We start from the raw sequence: 17,559 nt of genomic DNA on the forward strand, positions 1-17,559 counted from the left end.
CAAGGGCTATGATCAAGCGAATAGTGGTGTATCGGTCAACAGGTGCAAATATCTCATCATAATCTACCCCTTCCTTTTGAGAGAAGCCTCGAGCAACAAAGTGAGCCTTGTATTTTTCAACACTCCCATCAGCTCCATGATTGATTTTGTAAAGCCACTTTGAGGTGACAACTGTTTTGTCCTGGGGTCTCGGGACCACATCTCAAACATCATTCTACATGATGGACTCGTATTCCTCATTCATAGGATCCTTCCATACTTGATGCTTCATGACTTCTTCGAACGATGAAGGCTCATTTTGAATAATGGTGTTCATAATGGTCAAGTATCCTTGATACTTGGTTGGCTTCTTACTTTCACGGAAAGTCCCTCTGGGTGCAATATGTCTCTCGACATCTTCAAGAGTCCCCCTAAGCCATGAGGGCCTCTTCCCAGAAGAGGAAGGCTCTTGCGGAGGGGGATCAATAGGATACATAGATTCTTCCACATTGGGCATCATCTCATCTTCCTTCTTATTCGGTTTTCTGGCGTCAACTTCTTTATCTTTCCTTAGAATAGGAAGATTGTCAACCTTGCTAAGAGCCATATCTTCGTCAAAGGTGACATCATGACCTATCTCGACTTCCCTTTGACCCACCACATAGATTCTATAGCTCTTAGAATTTTCGCTATAGCCCACGAAGATTCCTTTCTTTCTAGATGCACCCAATTTGCTTCTTTTCTCTTTCGGCACATGAAAGTATATAGGACTTCCAAAAATTCTAAAATGAGAGACATTAGGATTCTTACCAGTGAACATTTTTTCGGGAGTCTTGGAATCCAATGCTTGATGAGGGCATCGGTTTTGAACATATACGGCAGTGTTCGCAGCTTCGGCCCATAGAAACTTCGGAAGCCTTTGATCATGGAGCATGGAACAAACAACTTCCATAATCGTATGTTCTTCCTCTCAGCCACACCATTCTGCTCAGGAGTGTATGGTGTTGTGGTCTCCCTTTTAATGCCAGCTTCTTTGCAAAAGTCATGGAACTCATTGGATTCATACTCTGTCCCATTATCAGTCCTTAAAATATTGATTCTCTTCTCGGTTTGGTTCTCGATCAAGGCTTTGAAGTGACAGAACCAGGAGAACACTTCATCCTTCTTTTTCAAGAAGTATATCCAAGTCTTGCGAAGAATAATCATCAGTAAAAGTGAGATAATATAGATATCCTCCCAAAGAGTTCACAGACATCATACCAAATATGTCAGAGTGAACCAACTGCAAAATGTCTGAGGTCTTGCTACAGCTTGAGGGGAATAGTACTCTTTTAAGCTTCCCTTCGACACACACCGGACATACACCTTCATGCTCTACTTTGAACTCGAGCATCCCTATCACCATTTGTCTCACATTGGGTAGAGCCTTATAATGAAGGTGTGCAAACCTCTAGTGCCATAGTTCAGACTGTAGAGATGTGTCACAAGACATGACTCCTGATGGACTTCCTCCAACTTGATATAAAGAGTCAACCCGAAACCCAAGAGTAAAAGCATCTTTAAAATTCTTTTTCCATACACGTACCTTGCCATCAACGAAGGCCACCTTGTAGCCTTTGTCTTCCATTGTCGAAATGGACACTAGGTTCTTCTTGAGATTAGGTACATATAAGACTTCTTGCAAATGGATCATTTTACCCTGATTTAATTGAAGAGTAACATTCCCTACACTCTTTATGGGATAGGTGGAATTGTCTCCAAGAATAATCCCCAAGTTTGTCTTCTTCTCTATTAGATTAGAGAGAGTTTCCTTGTAACTAGTGAAGTGCCTTGAGGCACCACTATCAATAAGCCAATTGCCCAACGAGTCCGGAGGAGAGGTAGTGGAGAGGGCCAATATCAGATAATATTCATCTTGCTTATTGTTAACAACATTTGATTCATACCTGGAGTTCCTTGCTTTCTTGGAGGGTTGACCACTTCCTTGATTTCTCGCATTCCTCTTTCCTTTGCCATTGAACCTGCCATTTCTTTGATTGTGGTTGGAGTTGCCGCTGGAGTGATTTTGATCATCATCATGTGATGTGTCCTTTCTATTTGGACACTCCCTCGCATAGTGGCCAAATTTATTGCAAGCGAAGCATCTTCCCTTTCTTCCACCCTTTGATCTGGGCTTTCCTTTGAAGTGACCCTTAGATCCAGAATTATTTCTCCTTTTGGCATGAGAGGAGAAAGCAGTGGGTTGCCTTTGCTTGAAGGCATTTCTTGCTCCACCATCCTTGTCTCTTCTTGTTAAGTTATGGTATGTTCTATGCTTATAACAGTTTACTTCTTTTTCTTATTATATTCCACCGATTAGCGATCACATGTACATAAAGTAAAGTGCAGATAGAACATTAAACGATCGACAGAAAACAAGCCAAGACAAGAGACACAAGATGTGGCGGCTAGCCAGGGACAAACCCCACAATGTGTGGGGAAACCCTTTGATCAAATCTTCTTTTATCTTCAATAATTCAGCAGAGAGAAATAGTACAATAAATCTGATTCATATCAGCAGTAGCAAACCCTAGATCAGTAGCATCAACATTAGCGGCTTCATTATCAAACTAGAGCAGACCATATCTCACAAACCGACAGTCAGATTGAATTCATTCCACCACCAAAAGTTTCGGCTTCTAGAGGAGGTTCAGATGAACCTACAACGCAGTTCAGATGAGGAGATCTTCTAGGCCACGCAAGTCAATCTTTACTTCTGCAGTTGCAGCTTCAGTGTCAGCAGTTTCCGGCTTCAAACTAGGGCAGTCGATATCTTGCAAACCGTTCGTCGGATGATTTCATCCACCACCAAAAGTTGCGGCTTTCAAAGGAGGTTCAGATGAACCTACAACGCAGTTCCAAAGAGGAGATCTTCTAGGCCACACAAGTCAATCTTTACTTCTGCAGTTGCAGCTTCAGTTTCAGTAGTTTCCGGCTTCAAACTAGGGCAGTCGATATCTTGCAAACCGTTCGTCGGATTGACTTCATTCCACCACCAAAAGTTGCGGCTTTCAAAGGAAGTTTAGATGAACCGACAGCGCAGTTCCAAAGAGGAGATCTTCTAGGCCACGCAAGTCAATCTTTACTTCTACAGTTGCAGCTTCAAATTCAACAGCTTCCGGCTTCACATGTGTGAGAGAGAGAGACCCATTTCAGCGCAGTGGAGAAGAGACTCATATCTGCGCAGTAGAGAGAGAGAGATGTGATGAGATGAGTGAGACTAAATGAGGAAAAGTCCTCTTATATTTATACACAACGTTGGTGGGTGAATAGATGCGACTGTTGGGCTTCTGAGCCTACATGAGTTGTAGGTCGGCTTGATAATAATTCCATAATCAAAATAAATTCATATCTCCATGAATACTTATCGGAATTGGATGATCTTTATATCAATCCTACACCTCTCGATGAGAGGAATCTAATAAAAATATTATTAGCCATGAATAAGATGACCCACATGAAGTTTTGCCCTGGTTGCCAATTTTAACACTCCCTCTCAACCATGGAGAACTTCATCTGCAATCTGTCTATCGGTCGTTACTATTCATCCATCAAATGCACTGCCTTGTACAGCCTGACCCTTGCCCTGCTCTGCTCTATTTTGCCTGTTTTGCTTTGTGTTGTTCTGCCCTGCACTGATCTGTACTATTTTGTTCTGTTCTGCTCTGCTCTTGCATTGTTCTGTTCTACTCTGGTTTTGTCCGAATTATGAAGAAGAAGAAATGATCGAGGATGTATCATACTGACTCAAAGTCAGTCTCAGAGTATGTACCACTGGTCCCAGACCAGTCTCAACCAACCCAAAGTCAGCGTCATAGTGAGTACAACTCCAATGGTCCCAGACCAATATCATCCTCCACTGACTCAAAGTCAGTCTCAGAGTATGTACCACTGATCCCATACCAGTCTCAACCAACCCGAAGTCAGCATCATAGTATGGTACAACTCCTACCACTGGTCCCAGACCAGTATCATTGATCCCAGATCAATGGAGGTCATCCTAGCGTAGGGAGTACGGTAGTTACAACGATGCGTCCATCGGTACTACTATGGTCCCTAACTTCATTTCCTTGCTCATTGATCAGATGAGAGGTACTTCCCATGAGTCCCAGACTGCATGGGTAGGATGCCTCGACAGGAGAACTAATCAATCCTGTCCTCACAGGAGAACACATCAATCCTGCTACAATTGCCATGGAGAACACATCAATCCAGGCCTCACAGGAGAACACATCAATCCTGCCACAATTGCCATCGAGAACACATCAATCCAGGCTGCCATGGAGAACACTTCAATCCAGGCCTCACAGGAGAACACATCAATCCTGCTACAATCGCCATGGAGAACACATCAATCCAGGCCTCACAGGAGAACACATCAATCCTGCTACAATCGCCATGGAGAACACATCAATCCAGGCCTCACAGGAGAACTAATCATCCTGCTACACAGGAGAGCGAATCATCCTGTTCCACAAGAGAGCGAATCATCTTGTCCCACAAGAGAGCGAATCATCTTGTTCCACAAGAGAGCTAATCATCTTGTTCCAGTGCGCACCACCAGGGGAGGGTGAGTCACCCTGTGGTCGTATGTTGCTCCAGTAAGAACCACAAGCCCTCAGAGCTCCTAGAGCTCAATGTATGCAACATGCAGGACCCTTGCACAAGGGTTTCTTGCTGACTCCAAGTCATTTGGGAAAATCACAGATTAGATCTTTCCTCGGGGCTTTGACAAGGTGTATCAACCTGTACATCATCTTAATGTGATGGAGCTTCCTTGCTCATCGACTTACCATATCCCAGATGATGTCTATCTGCTAGAGCAATTGACAAATACGGGATTCCTCAATAATCGAATCCCACCTCTGGTTGTTATAGAGAATCACAGTGGTATCCAATGTAAATCCAAACATCTCACTGAAGAGCTTTCGCAAGCAGACTACCTCACACGAGGTTATGCTAGCAACAATATATCCTGCTTCGGTGGTGCTCAAAGCCACCGACTTCTGCTTCCTGCTCATCCAGGATATTGAAGCAGATCCCAAGGTGAAACAGTACCCGAAAGTGCTCTTACGGTCCACCACACTGCCTGCCCAATCAACATCAGTATATCCAAGTAGTCTCACATCTCCGGCAGTGTATCTTAATCCATGAGAGATTGTGTCTTGAAGACATCTCAGAAGATTCCTGGCATCAATTCAGTGAGGCTCAACCAAATATGAGCTCACAATGCTAACTGCAAAACATATGTTCGGATGGAGGTTCACCAAGAACATCAATGCGAATGAGTTTTTGAAACTCAAAGGCATTTCCAAAGTCTGGTCCGAAATCACTACCATATAACTTCTAAAAGTTAAGATCCTCGAGGTAGTCACAGGCTTGCAGTCCATCATACCGAATCTTTCCAATATATTTACCACATATTTTCCTTGAGATAGGAAAATTTCCCTTGGCTTCTGCCACACTTCAAGTCCTTGGTCCTTCATTTCAAATTCAGAAGCCATCTCCCTCTTACATTTGTGAATGAGAGGGTTTGCACCTGTTAGAAAGAGGTCATCCACATACAACACCAGTATGAGAGGCTTGTCATCTTCAACCTTAAAGTAAAGGTTAGGATCAGCTTCACTCCTAGTGAATCCCAGCTTCATCAAGTAACTATCGATCCTCTCATACCATGATTGGGGTGCTTGCTTCAGCCCATAGAGAGCCTTCTTCAACCTGCATACATGAGATTTTCAATCATAAATCTCAAATCCTTCAGGTTGCTCCACATAGACCTCTTCTTTGATAGAACCATGCAAGAACGCGGTCTTAACATCCATCTGATGTAGGTTCCATGTGAATCCACAAGGGCTATGATCAAGCGGATGGTCGTATATATGGCAACAGGTGCAAATATCATAGTCTATACCTCCCTTCCGGGATAAACCACGAGCAACAAAATGAACCTTATACTTTTCCATACTTCCATTTGCTGCATGCTTTATCTTGTAAAGCCATTTTGAAGTAACAATTGTCTTGTCCAGGGTCTGGGAACTACTTCCCAGACATCATTCTCCATAATAGACTCATATTCTATGGTCATAACATCCTTCCATAGTTAATGCTTGATGACATCTGAGAATGATGAAGGTTCATTTTGTATGATCGTGCTCATGATGGTCTGGTATCCCTGATACCTGTTAAGTTTCTTACTTTGATGGAAGGTTCCTCGGGGTGCAGCATATCCTTCAGCATCATCAAGTATCCCCCTAAGCCATGAAGGCCTCTTCCTAGAAGAGGAAGGCTCATGTGGATGAGGATCAATTGGATCCATGGGTTCTTCTACATCAGGCATTGATTCATCATCCTTTTCTTTCGGTTCCCTGGTGTCGGCTTCTTGAGAGCTACTCAAAGTCAGCAGATTGTCCACCTTGCTGAGAGCCATATCTTTGTCAAAGGTGACATCATGACTAATCACGACTTCCCTTTGACCGGTGGTGAACATTTCTTTAGGAGTTTAGGAACCCAATGCTTGATGAGGGCATCGATTTTGTACATATACGGCGGTGATTGTAGTTTCAGCCCATAGAAACTTTGGAAGTCTTTGATCATGCAGCATGGCCCGGACAGCTTCCATCATCGTGTGGTTCTTCCTTCCCACCACACCATTCTGCTCAGGAGTATGTGGTGTAGTAGTCTCCCTCTTAATGCCAACCTCAGGTATACCTGAGTAAACCAATTGTAATATATCAGAGGTCTTGCTTTGGCTTGAGGGGAATGGTCCCCTTTTGAGCTTTCCTTTGGCACGTCCCGGACATACACCTTCTTTCTCTACTTGGAATTCGGGCATCCCTGTTACCATCTGTCTTACATCGGGTAGAGCTTTGTAATGAAGGTGGGCAAATCTCCGATGCCAAAGTTCGGATTAAAGAGTTGTGTCACAAGACATGACACCTAGCGGACTTCCATCGACCTGATATAATGAATCAACACTAAACCCAAGAGTAAAGGCATATTTAACATTATTTTTCCATATACATACCTTGCCATTGCTGAAGGTTACCTTGTAGCCTCTGTCTTCCATTGCCAAGATGGACACTAGGTTCCTTTTGAGGTCAGGTGCATTTAATACATCTTAGAATTTCTAGCCTTCTTGGTTGCTTGTCCTCTTCCTTGATTCCCAGCTCTCCTCTTACCTTTGCTGTTGAATTTGTCATTCCTTTGATTGCCATCAGAGGGATTTCGAGTTGCACCACTGCATACTGTACCATGCTTCTCTATCATGATTATCATCATGCTGCCCATGTCCATGATTTTATCCATCATAATGCTGCTCAAACTAGTGTGCATCATCATCATGCTATCCTATATGTCCATGATCTCATGTTGCCCTTTATGTCCATGATCTCATTCATCATGATGCTCATGATCTCATACATAGTGACTTGCTTTATCGCAAATGTAACATCGTCCTTTTCTTCCACCCTTAAATCCAGCCTTTCTTTTCGATTTAGACCCAGAATTATTTCTTTTCTTAGCATGAGAAGAAAAAGCAGTAGGACCTTTAGGCAAGGGCATTTCCTGCTCTTTTACCCTTGTTTGTTCTTGAATGCATCTAGCCATTAATTCCTCGAAACTAGGAATTACATTATTGTTCAGAAGAGTAGTCCTGAACACATACCATTCAGATGGTAATCCTCCGAGAGTTGTGAGTGCCATTTCTCTGTCAGTAATGGTTTCCCCAATAGATAGGAGATCGTTCTTGATCTCGGTGATTCTTAAGAAGTATGCTTGCATACTTTCATCTTTACCCTTCTTGATTTCCCTCAACTTATTTCTAAGAAACAAAACTTGATTTGCATCATTAACTTTAAAGAAACTCACCAGTCTGTCGTAGATTTCCTTGGAGGTGTCTAGATCAGAGATGTAGGCCACCAAGCGCTTGTCGATAGAGTCCCGGATGATCTTCTTTGTTTTGACTTCTCCATTTTTCCATTTGTTCCAGGCAACAGCAGATGCATTTGATGAATGCTCAACAATAATGCCTCTTACATGGTCCAGCACTCCTTGATCTTCAAGGGTTAGATCGATAGACATCTTCCATCCGTGATAGTCAGTTTTCTCACGGAGCTTGTCTTCGGCAGGAAAGAGTGTTGAGGACCCCATAGTTCTTTTAGGATAGCCTTGTCAATCTTCTCTTCAATGATTGCTCTTGCTCTTGCTTGGGCTTTGTCTTCACCTCAGCTCTGATACCATGTTAAGTTATGGTATGTTCTATGCTTATAACAGTGTACTTCTTTTTCTTATTATATTCCACCGATTAGCAATCACATGTACATAAAGTAAAGTGCAGATAGAGCATTAAACGATCGACAAAAAACAAGCCAAGACAAGAGACACAAGATGTGGCGGCTAGCCAGGGACAAACCCCACAATGTGTGGGGAAACCTTTTGATCAAATCTTCTTTTATCTTCAATAATTCAGTAGAGAGAAATAGTACAATAAATCTGATTCATATCAGCAGTAGCAAACCCTAGATCAGTAGCATCAGCATTAGCGACTTCATTATCAAACTAGAGCAGACCATATCTCACAAATCGACAGTCGGATTGACTTCATTCCACCACCAAAAGTTTCGGCTTCCAGAGGAGGTTCAGATGAACCTACAACGCAGTTCAAATGAGGAGATCTTCTAGGCCACGCAAGTCAATCTTTACTTCTGCAGTTGCAGCTTCAGTTTCAGCAGTTTCCGGCATCAAACTAGGGCAGTCGATATCTTGCAAACCGTTCGTCGGATTGACTTCATTCCACCACCAAAAGTTGCGGCTTTCAAAGGAGGTTCAGATGAACCTACATCGCAGTTCCAAATAGGAGATCTTCTAGGCCACGCAAGTCAATCTTTACTTATATAGTTGCAGCTTCTGTTTCAGCAGTTTCCGGCTTCAAACTAGGGCAATTGATATCTTGCAAACCGTTCGTCGGATTGACTTCATTCCACCACCAAAAGTTGCGGCTTTCAAAGGAGGTTCAGATGAACCTACATCGCAGTTCCAAAGAGGAGATCTTCTAGGCCACGCAAGTCAATCTTTACTTCTGCAGTTGCAGCTTCAAATTCAACAGCTTCCGGCTTCACATGTGTGAGAGAGAGAGACCCATTTCAGCGCAGTAGAGAAGAGACTCATATCTGCGTAGTAGAGAGAGAGAGATGTGATGAGATGAGTGTGACTAAATGAGGAAAAGTCCTCTTATATTCATACACAACGTTGGTGGGTGAATAGATGCGACTGTTGGGCTTCTGAGCCTACATGAGTTGTAGGTCGGCTTGATAATAATTCCATAATCAAAATAAATTCATATCTCTATGAATACTTATCGGAATTGGATGATCTTTATATCAATTCTACACCTCTCGACGAGAGGAATCTAATAAAAATATTATTAGCCATGAATAAGATGACCCACATGAAGTTTTGCCCTGGTTGCCAATTTTAACACTTCTTGAATGCATCTCGTCATCAATTCTTCAATTCCTGGAATTCGATCATTGTTGAGAAGAGTGGTTCTAAATACATACCATTTGGATGGGAGCCCTCCAAGGATAGTGATAGTTAGTTCCCTGTCAGAAATGAATTCTCCAATTGATAGGAGATCATTCTTGATCTCAGTGATCCTTAAGAAGTAGGATTGAATATCCTCGTCCTTGCCTTCTTAATATCCTTCAACTTATTTTTGAGGAACAAAACTTGATTTGCATCACTAACTTTAAACAAGCTTACCAGTCTATCGTAGATCTCCTTAGAAGTGTTGAACTTGGAAATGTAGGCCACCAAAAGCTTGTCAATTGAGTCCCAAATGATCTTCTTTACTTTGACTTCACCCTTGGTGTACTTGTTCCTTGTAGATGCCGACTCATTTGATGGAGGCTCCGTAATTCTGCTCCTCACATAGTCCAACACTTCTTTCTCTTCCAATGTTAGATCAAGGGACATCTTCCATCCGTGATAGTCAGACTTCTCACGGAGCTTGTCTTCGACTGGGAAGTGTGATGAGGAACCCATGAAGCCTTTTTGACTTTGCCAACTGTCTTTGGTGATTGCTCTTCCACTCTTGCTTGGGCTTTGTCTTCACCTCAGCTCTGATACCATGTTAAATTATGGTATGTTCTATGCTTAAGAGCAATTTACTTCAAATATTCTTATTAGCCCAATATCAATTTCCAGTATAACAATCACATCAACATGATAGTAAAATGCAGATAGAACATAAATGTAAACAATAGAAGACAAGCCAAGACAAGAGATACAAGATGTGGCACCAACCAAGGACAAACCCCAATGCGGGGAAACCCTTTGATCAATTCTTCTATATTCTTCAATAATTCAGCATAGAGAGAGAGAGAGAGTACAATATCACAAATTTGTGATATACAACAGCAACAATGTAATTTTGATCAGCAAGGTCTTTTTAGCTGAAATCTGAGTCAGTGGATATTCTGCCCTATCTATTTAAAGTGCATAGCCAGATCTGCTCATTCAACTTGTCCTGACGATGAACCACACTGGTTGGTTCGAAACGCGTCGACAAAAATTTCTCCATGTGATTTTCGCCGAAGAATTCTTCAAAAGGTCAAAGCTAGTCAAACAGCTCCAAAAGACCTCAAGACAACCTAGGAGAACTCGACCTCCAACAACAATAGATAGCAACCCAAAACAATCAATGCAAGGAGGTCAAAACAACAGTCAATGCTACAACAATACTGCAGTCAGCCCTAACCAGTCAACGTTGTCCCAAACATGTCCTCCAACAGGTCAACGTAGGTTGTCCAGCAATGCGGCTAGCCTAGGAGATGCTGCTCGACCCAAGAACGCAATCACCTTCCTCTTCGCTGGTTAAACGCATGCACAATATACTCCTGCTGCTCCACAGTCAGACCTAGGTCAACGCTGTCCCAAAACTGGCCTGCGTCCTTCCTTCTCTCCCACGTGAGTGTCTTCCTCCTATGCATACGACTAGGAGAGAGAGGAATGAGATGGTGAGATGAGTGTGCTAATGCCTTAAGGTCTCCTCTACTTACATGCCATGTTGAGGTTTAGCTAGGGGTGTGCAACACTATTTTACTTGCTGGCCAACCTTGACAAATTGTCAAGAAATACAAATAAATTCATATCTCCATGAATACATGTCAGAATAGGAAGATCATTAGATTAATCCTACACCTCTCGACGAGAGGAATCCAAGAAAAATATCAGCTGCAGCCTGCCATAAATAAGATGACCCGCATGGAGTTTGGCCCTAGTTGCCAATTTTAACAATTGATCACTTGGAAAAAACGCCCCATTGCTTTGAGACCCATTTAGAGTAGTTCTCATGAGGTCATCATCATCTGTCTTCTCTTCGACGTTTGCTAACTAGTCCTTGACAAGTCTGATTCTGGTGAGGTAGCTGGCTACGCGTTCTCCCTTGTTCATTCTGGTGTTTCTTTGCTTCTCTCTGAGGATCAACTCTCTGTTTACACTAGCATTGTTGATAATAATGGCGATATTTGAAAATATCGCAATATTTTCGGCAAAACGATATATTCGAGAAAATATCGTGATATTTTCAAAATATCGGCAAAATATTGCCATATTTGAAAATATCGACTATGTTTAAAAATTTGAACAAAAAAGAAGAAGAAGAAGAAGAAAGATTTGTTTTGCTTGCCGATATTTGCCCGATATTTTCGCCGATATTGCCGATAAGATGTTTGCTGGACCCTCGCCGATATTTTGCCGATACCGATATTATCAACACTGGTATTTATTAATATTATTTAGTATTTTTTGAGAAATTTACTAGTATTTCATTTCTCAGTTCTTTCTATGTTCACTTTTAGTTTAGTATTCTATGGCTATTTTATACTTCAACATAATGTCAATGTCAGTGTCATATGATGAATTGACTTTTTATCGTTTTTGAAAATTTGATGTGCATTGCATAATTACAATTGTCAAATGATGAATTTATTAATTTAATTTAGATGTGCCTTGCATCATGCCAAATGATGAATTTAGAAGGAACATTGCATAATGTCAAATGATGGATTCAATTTAGTAATTTACTTTTAGATTTACATTGCAGAAATTTCAAATGATAATAGTCTAATATGTAGTGATGATCATATTTAGTTTTTAGATGTACATTTCATAATTATTAAGATTTTCTATTTAGTTATTGACATATTTTTGGGATTTTGTTTTTTGTTTTGTTTAGTTCTTTCGTTTTTTTTTGTTTTTTTTGTTTTGGTTATATTAAATGTTTAATAATTTATAATTTTATAATTTTTATGGCTATGACGTTCCCCCATTTCCTTGGAAAATCCGTAAAATTTGGGGTTGTTTGTATACGCCCATCTTGTGCGTATCCCCGCTCACGCGTTTCCCCGTCCCAGAAACTCGATGGAACATTGCCGAAGTATGAGATGAGCTTGTTGCAATAGGGGAGAAATTGTGAGACTCAGAATTGCAAGGACGACTTTGAACGGGTTCATAGAGCGGTGGGGTACCCTCATTAAGGGAGTCGTGGCATGGGAAAATCTCCCAACCTAGAATAGGTTGTGGGATGACTTCACCTAGGGGGAGACTCACGAGGGAGGCTCTATGTGGAAACCAAGTAAAAGCTGAAGGTGATGAGGAGATTGTTGCTCTTTCAGGTCATGCAAGAAAGGGGAAACTGCCAAATTGAATATTATGCGAGCCAGTGTCCAAACAAAAGAAAGGCAAAGGGAAAGCACAAGTTGCAACATCAGTAGTGATTGAACAATTTGCAACAAAATTTGAGGAGTTCTCATTAGTGGTTGCTTGTCTTTTTGGCACTAGTGTTAGAAGTGCCCAATTTGTGGACAATGATGCATGGTTCGTGGATAGTGGAGCATCTTGCCATATGACGAGAATGAGGGAAGTATTCCTTAGTGTTTCAGAGACAGATTTAGACATGCATGTGAAAGTTGGTATGAGTACCATACATGCAGTGAAAGGGGTTGGAACAATGTTATTCTAGCTAGAATCAGGAGGATCTCTGGAGGTGGCAGAGGTGTTATATGTCCCAGAGCTGAAGATGAACTTGCTCTCAGTCTCAGCTCTGGAGGACGAAGGGTATGATGTTGTGTTTTAGAAAGGACAAGTATTCATATGTTTAGAGGGAGCTACCCAGGACACAACAGTAAGGCTTGGTATCAGGAAGGGTAAGTTGTTTTTCTTGCAAGGCTAACCTGTAGGTAGATCCAAAGGGATATTGGATCAAGGATCAATGTTAGTGATAAAGATTGGGAAAAAGGCTCTGAAGATTGAGTTGAGTTCCGAGACTTAGTTTTCTAATCTGGAAGATGGGCAGGGGGCCTCTTCTAGATTTGTCAGAACCAGTTGGTACGAGCTAACATTGATGGATGTTAAGGAGCAGCCTCATAGGAGCATGGTTGGGAGAAACAGGTCTTCAATGCAGATTCCAAAGCAGGTAGTAGGGAAGTCTTCTAGTTCAGAGGGAGTAGCTACAACAACAGATGATGTGGTGGGGATTGGAGATAGTTCCAAGTGGAGATTCTTATAGAAGTACCTCCCTTGCAAAGAGGGAGTGTTGATTTTTGTAGCTCAAGTAGGTATTTCTGCATAGCTCTTGTGTCTAGGCGTGCAAGAAGTCATTCTCCTTAGAACACTTGCTCTAGTGTGAGCAAGTTGCTAATGTAAATTAGCCTAAGTCTTACTTAGGAAAGAACACATATTAGTATGTTGGCCTATTGAGCTAAAAGAAACTTGGGAAAAGTAAAGTAATTTGCTTTAGTAAGTTTTAATCTTAGCCATTAATCTCAACCAAGGAGAGATCTAATCTTGGTCATTAATTAGTTTGATATTAGGGTTAGGGTTAGGGATTTAGCACAATGTAAATTTATAAAAGCAAAGTCAAGGAGAGGAGAAGGACACACTACAACAATGCAAGATTGAGAGTGACATCTTAGTGAGTGGTGTGCTGGGTCTGAGGGAGTGCAGAGAGGCTCGCAATCTAGATATGCAAGATCGAGCACCAATCTAGGGTAGATCTACTAGATCAGATCCAAGTTAGTTGTATCCTGTATTTTCTCAGGTGGGCCATTATCCAAGCCTCAAGGACGGGAGCCAGTGTAAGTTTGTATTTTTTTTAATGAAAAATCTTGTTGGGCAGAAATATATTTGTGTCATTGTGAATGAGATCGGTTATTTAAATTTGCTTCTGCTGAATTTGTTAATAACCTAGCGATGTGTTTATTCAGTAGATCGGTTGATCCAAATTGGATCCTTAAACATTTCCATGATTGTTTCAAATTATGTCAGGCTTCAATATCTTATGAATACGAGCTTATCAGAATTGACCTCTGGACAATGGCAATTGTGGCCAGCACGGAACAACGAGGACCCTCGGTCAAAGCGCGCTGACCGTTGGCCCATGGAGACCGCGCATGGACGCAAATTGGCAATCGGAAGCCCAGATCCAGAAACAAAGGCAGTTTCTTTGTGCGCAGGGCAAAACCCTCAGGGAAGGAAAGCCCAGAGCGCTCGGTCACGAGGAAAACAGGAAAACCATGCGGAAACTGTCAAAAGGCGGGTCTTGTGCCCAAAACTGGCAGGATATCGCATGCACTTCGAGCGGTAAGCGGGTTTGGCCGTGTTCAGCGCGATGCCATCACTGGGCGACACATGTCCAGCGGATGAGAGAGAAAAACCGCTTACATCGTGTGAGTAACGGTTGAGCAACTTACCCGCACGATATAGACGGAGATCGTAGGATCTAGAGGCTCCAGATCAACGACGGAGAATCAACCTGATGGATGACCGGATTTGACGGGGAAATAGACTGAGGCACATAAAGAGTTGAGGTTCGACATGACCGATGAGCTGGCAGAAGAATCAGTTTCGCGGGCAAATCCTGGAGTAACGGAAATAACGACCGTTCAAAGAAAACTGGCACTCAGTTCATAAGGCGAAAAATGGCCATCTCTCTGTGCAGCATTACACAACGATGATGACATAGAGTAGGGGAATTTCAGTGGACAGAAGCAGGCAATCCAGAGAGCTGGGAAGAGGAAACGAACAGTCAGGGAGCAGATGGGCTTTAAGCCACGAACAGACAAAGAGCAGAGAAGAACAGAAGTAGAGAAAGAAAGCGAATTGCAGAACAGAGAAGCCGAGCTGACTTGTAGAGCAAAGGCAACATCGAGCAGACAGAGACAGAGAGAGTCTGAGAGTCTGTGAACTCCAGAGAAGGCTTGAGAGGTTCAAGCAACTCCTCTGTGTGTACCTGTCCAGTATTGAGTACCAAATTGGGCTCATACCATTGAGACCAGTTGAGGTCGGGATTCAGTAAGGGGGAGTCTGTGTACTCTAGAGGCTTGGGGGATCCAAGTACCACCCTACTGATCATCATCTGTTAAGTGAGACTCAAATTGAGCTCCTTATTGTAAAATCTCTGCTTTAAGACACAATAGAAAAGGCCACCACTGAAGCTGGACCAGGAGACGTAGCCCAGGAGGATTGGGTGAACTCCTTATTAAATTTGTTGTGTTCTGTATTTGCTTACTGTGTTTCTCTTACTGTTTCAAGTGTCTGTGTATTTCGCAATCTTATTGATCCGTTGCTTAAAATAACATAGACACACCCCAGCACATGAGTTTGTAATACCTTCATTAATTAACTGAGATCATTCACGAGTGATTTTCAGATCATCGGTTTTCTGCTAGGAATTAAATATCGGGTGCTAGGTTTGCAGAAATCTAACAAAACAAGGATGCTAGAGTTTGATGGATAAGTAAACCTTGTTTGGAAACCAATTACCTTTTAGAATTTTTTGGGCATCCTCTTCACATTCAAAAATAAACCCGAGCTAGTCTTTAGTGAGAAAATGAAATATTGGGCCATACCCTAGAATAGGAGCCCACTCCAGTTGAGGACATTTATTCAAATGCGTCATGGAAACTCACTCTATGTCCAACAAATTTTCCTCCTCGAGTCTTCCTTGCTAGCAATCAAATTTGCTCCTCTTGAATGTCTTCAACAACAACTAGAGAAATACCACCTTTGATATAATCACCTTCTGCTGCTTCTTCCTTTTCTGATCCACTGCGTGAATAATCCCACCACCCTGCAGGTATTGCAACTGCAAATTTGCATTTTTGAACCTTAACCATGGATCGTTTTGGTCTGGCACAACTTCACATCCAACTTGCTCCTCCCAATGACTGGATAGTTCTGTGGACCATTCCACTGACAGCCCCATTACTCCTTACCTATGGTTGCATTGACTATAGGTACAAGAACACAACCACCCTTTTCTATCATGGTCGTTGGGGAACAGCCTGAAGGGCCATCTGCTTGCCAACTAGACCTTGCCTACAGTACAGGGCTTCTGTGAAGCACAGATATGTTAGGTGAAGGTCTATTGATTGCATCCCTGTTATCCAAATTTTTGGTAGGTATAAAGAGTTCGGGCTCCTAACCCAACCCAACCCCCCCTCCCCCAAACAAAACCCCAGACCTAGAGACCTGTTGACCCATAGGAGACAGAAATTTCCTCTTCCAAGACCATATCATTGGAGTAATCAACCAACTGAAGCATAGAATCTGTAGAAACAGATCTGCATAGAAACCCTTATGCCCTAACTGGTTTCCAACATGCTAAGACTACTCAGAATTTTTGGTATATTACAACCAAATACCCATAGATTTTGTTCATTTCCGCTTCAGTGCCAAGTCTCTTCACCAAACTTCCCTCTTCCTACATCAACTATAAACCAGGCGTACTCATGACTTTTTGTTTGTAACTAGGGCATGCATGAATTTCTGAATTTTAGTTGTTCAGAACTCAAATTTTTCATAAGATCACTTCTCTTATGATGTTTTTCTTCAACTATTTGGTCTCCGATGAGAACAAAAAAATGCTAATCAGATTCAAGTCTCAACAGACATTTCTGAGCAAATTTTACATGTTTGTGCCTTTCAGTAGCTTCCTTTACTAGTTTTATATTTCTACTTGGAATTGTGTGTACTCACGACACATGCAGTTCCTCACACTCCCTCAGCAAAAGAACCAGTGATCCCTGCTGCAAATCCCTTGATTTACAGATTTGTTCTGGTGTTTTTCCACTATGGTTGCACTGGTGGCATTTCAGATATAATATATTTGGGGAAGTCTTGCATGAGATTGAACCACAGTTCTCTTCCCAGAAATTATGCGAATCATATTGGAAATGACACATGAAACTACAAACCCTGGCACTTCTTTTGACATTGGTGGCAGAGAGAATGGTGTGCAGAAGACGCTTTCTGCAAAACCTAGAGCAGAAAACCCAAGCCATGTCCATTGTGAGGTGAGAAATCCATTGGTCAATGTTTTACCATAACTTGCAAGGCTACTTTTCTCTCTAGAGATGGCAGACAACGTGCTTGCTTTCACTCACTTCTTTTGAACACTTTGCCCATATTCTTTCTTGTGTTCAGTGAGTACCATAACCTATGACTTGTCGTTCAGCCTCGCCCATGTGTTTTTCTTTTTAT

The 17,559-nt window shown here is 42.0% G+C and overlaps 1 protein-coding gene across 6 annotated transcripts in view; it reads left to right on the forward strand.

Moving 5' to 3' along the window:
• LOC149195650 (serine/arginine-rich SC35-like splicing factor SCL33) overlaps nt 1-17,559 on the forward strand; it is a 109,726-nt gene that overhangs the window by 88,030 nt on the left and 4,137 nt on the right. The gene's annotated exons all lie outside the window — the stretch shown is intronic.

This window comes from Pinus tabuliformis, chromosome 2_2 (genome assembly GCF_031772625.1).
Source record: "Pinus tabuliformis cultivar Carrire ecotype Pingquan chromosome 2_2, CPIR1, whole genome shotgun sequence".
In the NCBI taxonomy this organism is placed as follows: Eukaryota; Viridiplantae; Streptophyta; class Pinopsida; order Pinales; family Pinaceae; genus Pinus; species Pinus tabuliformis.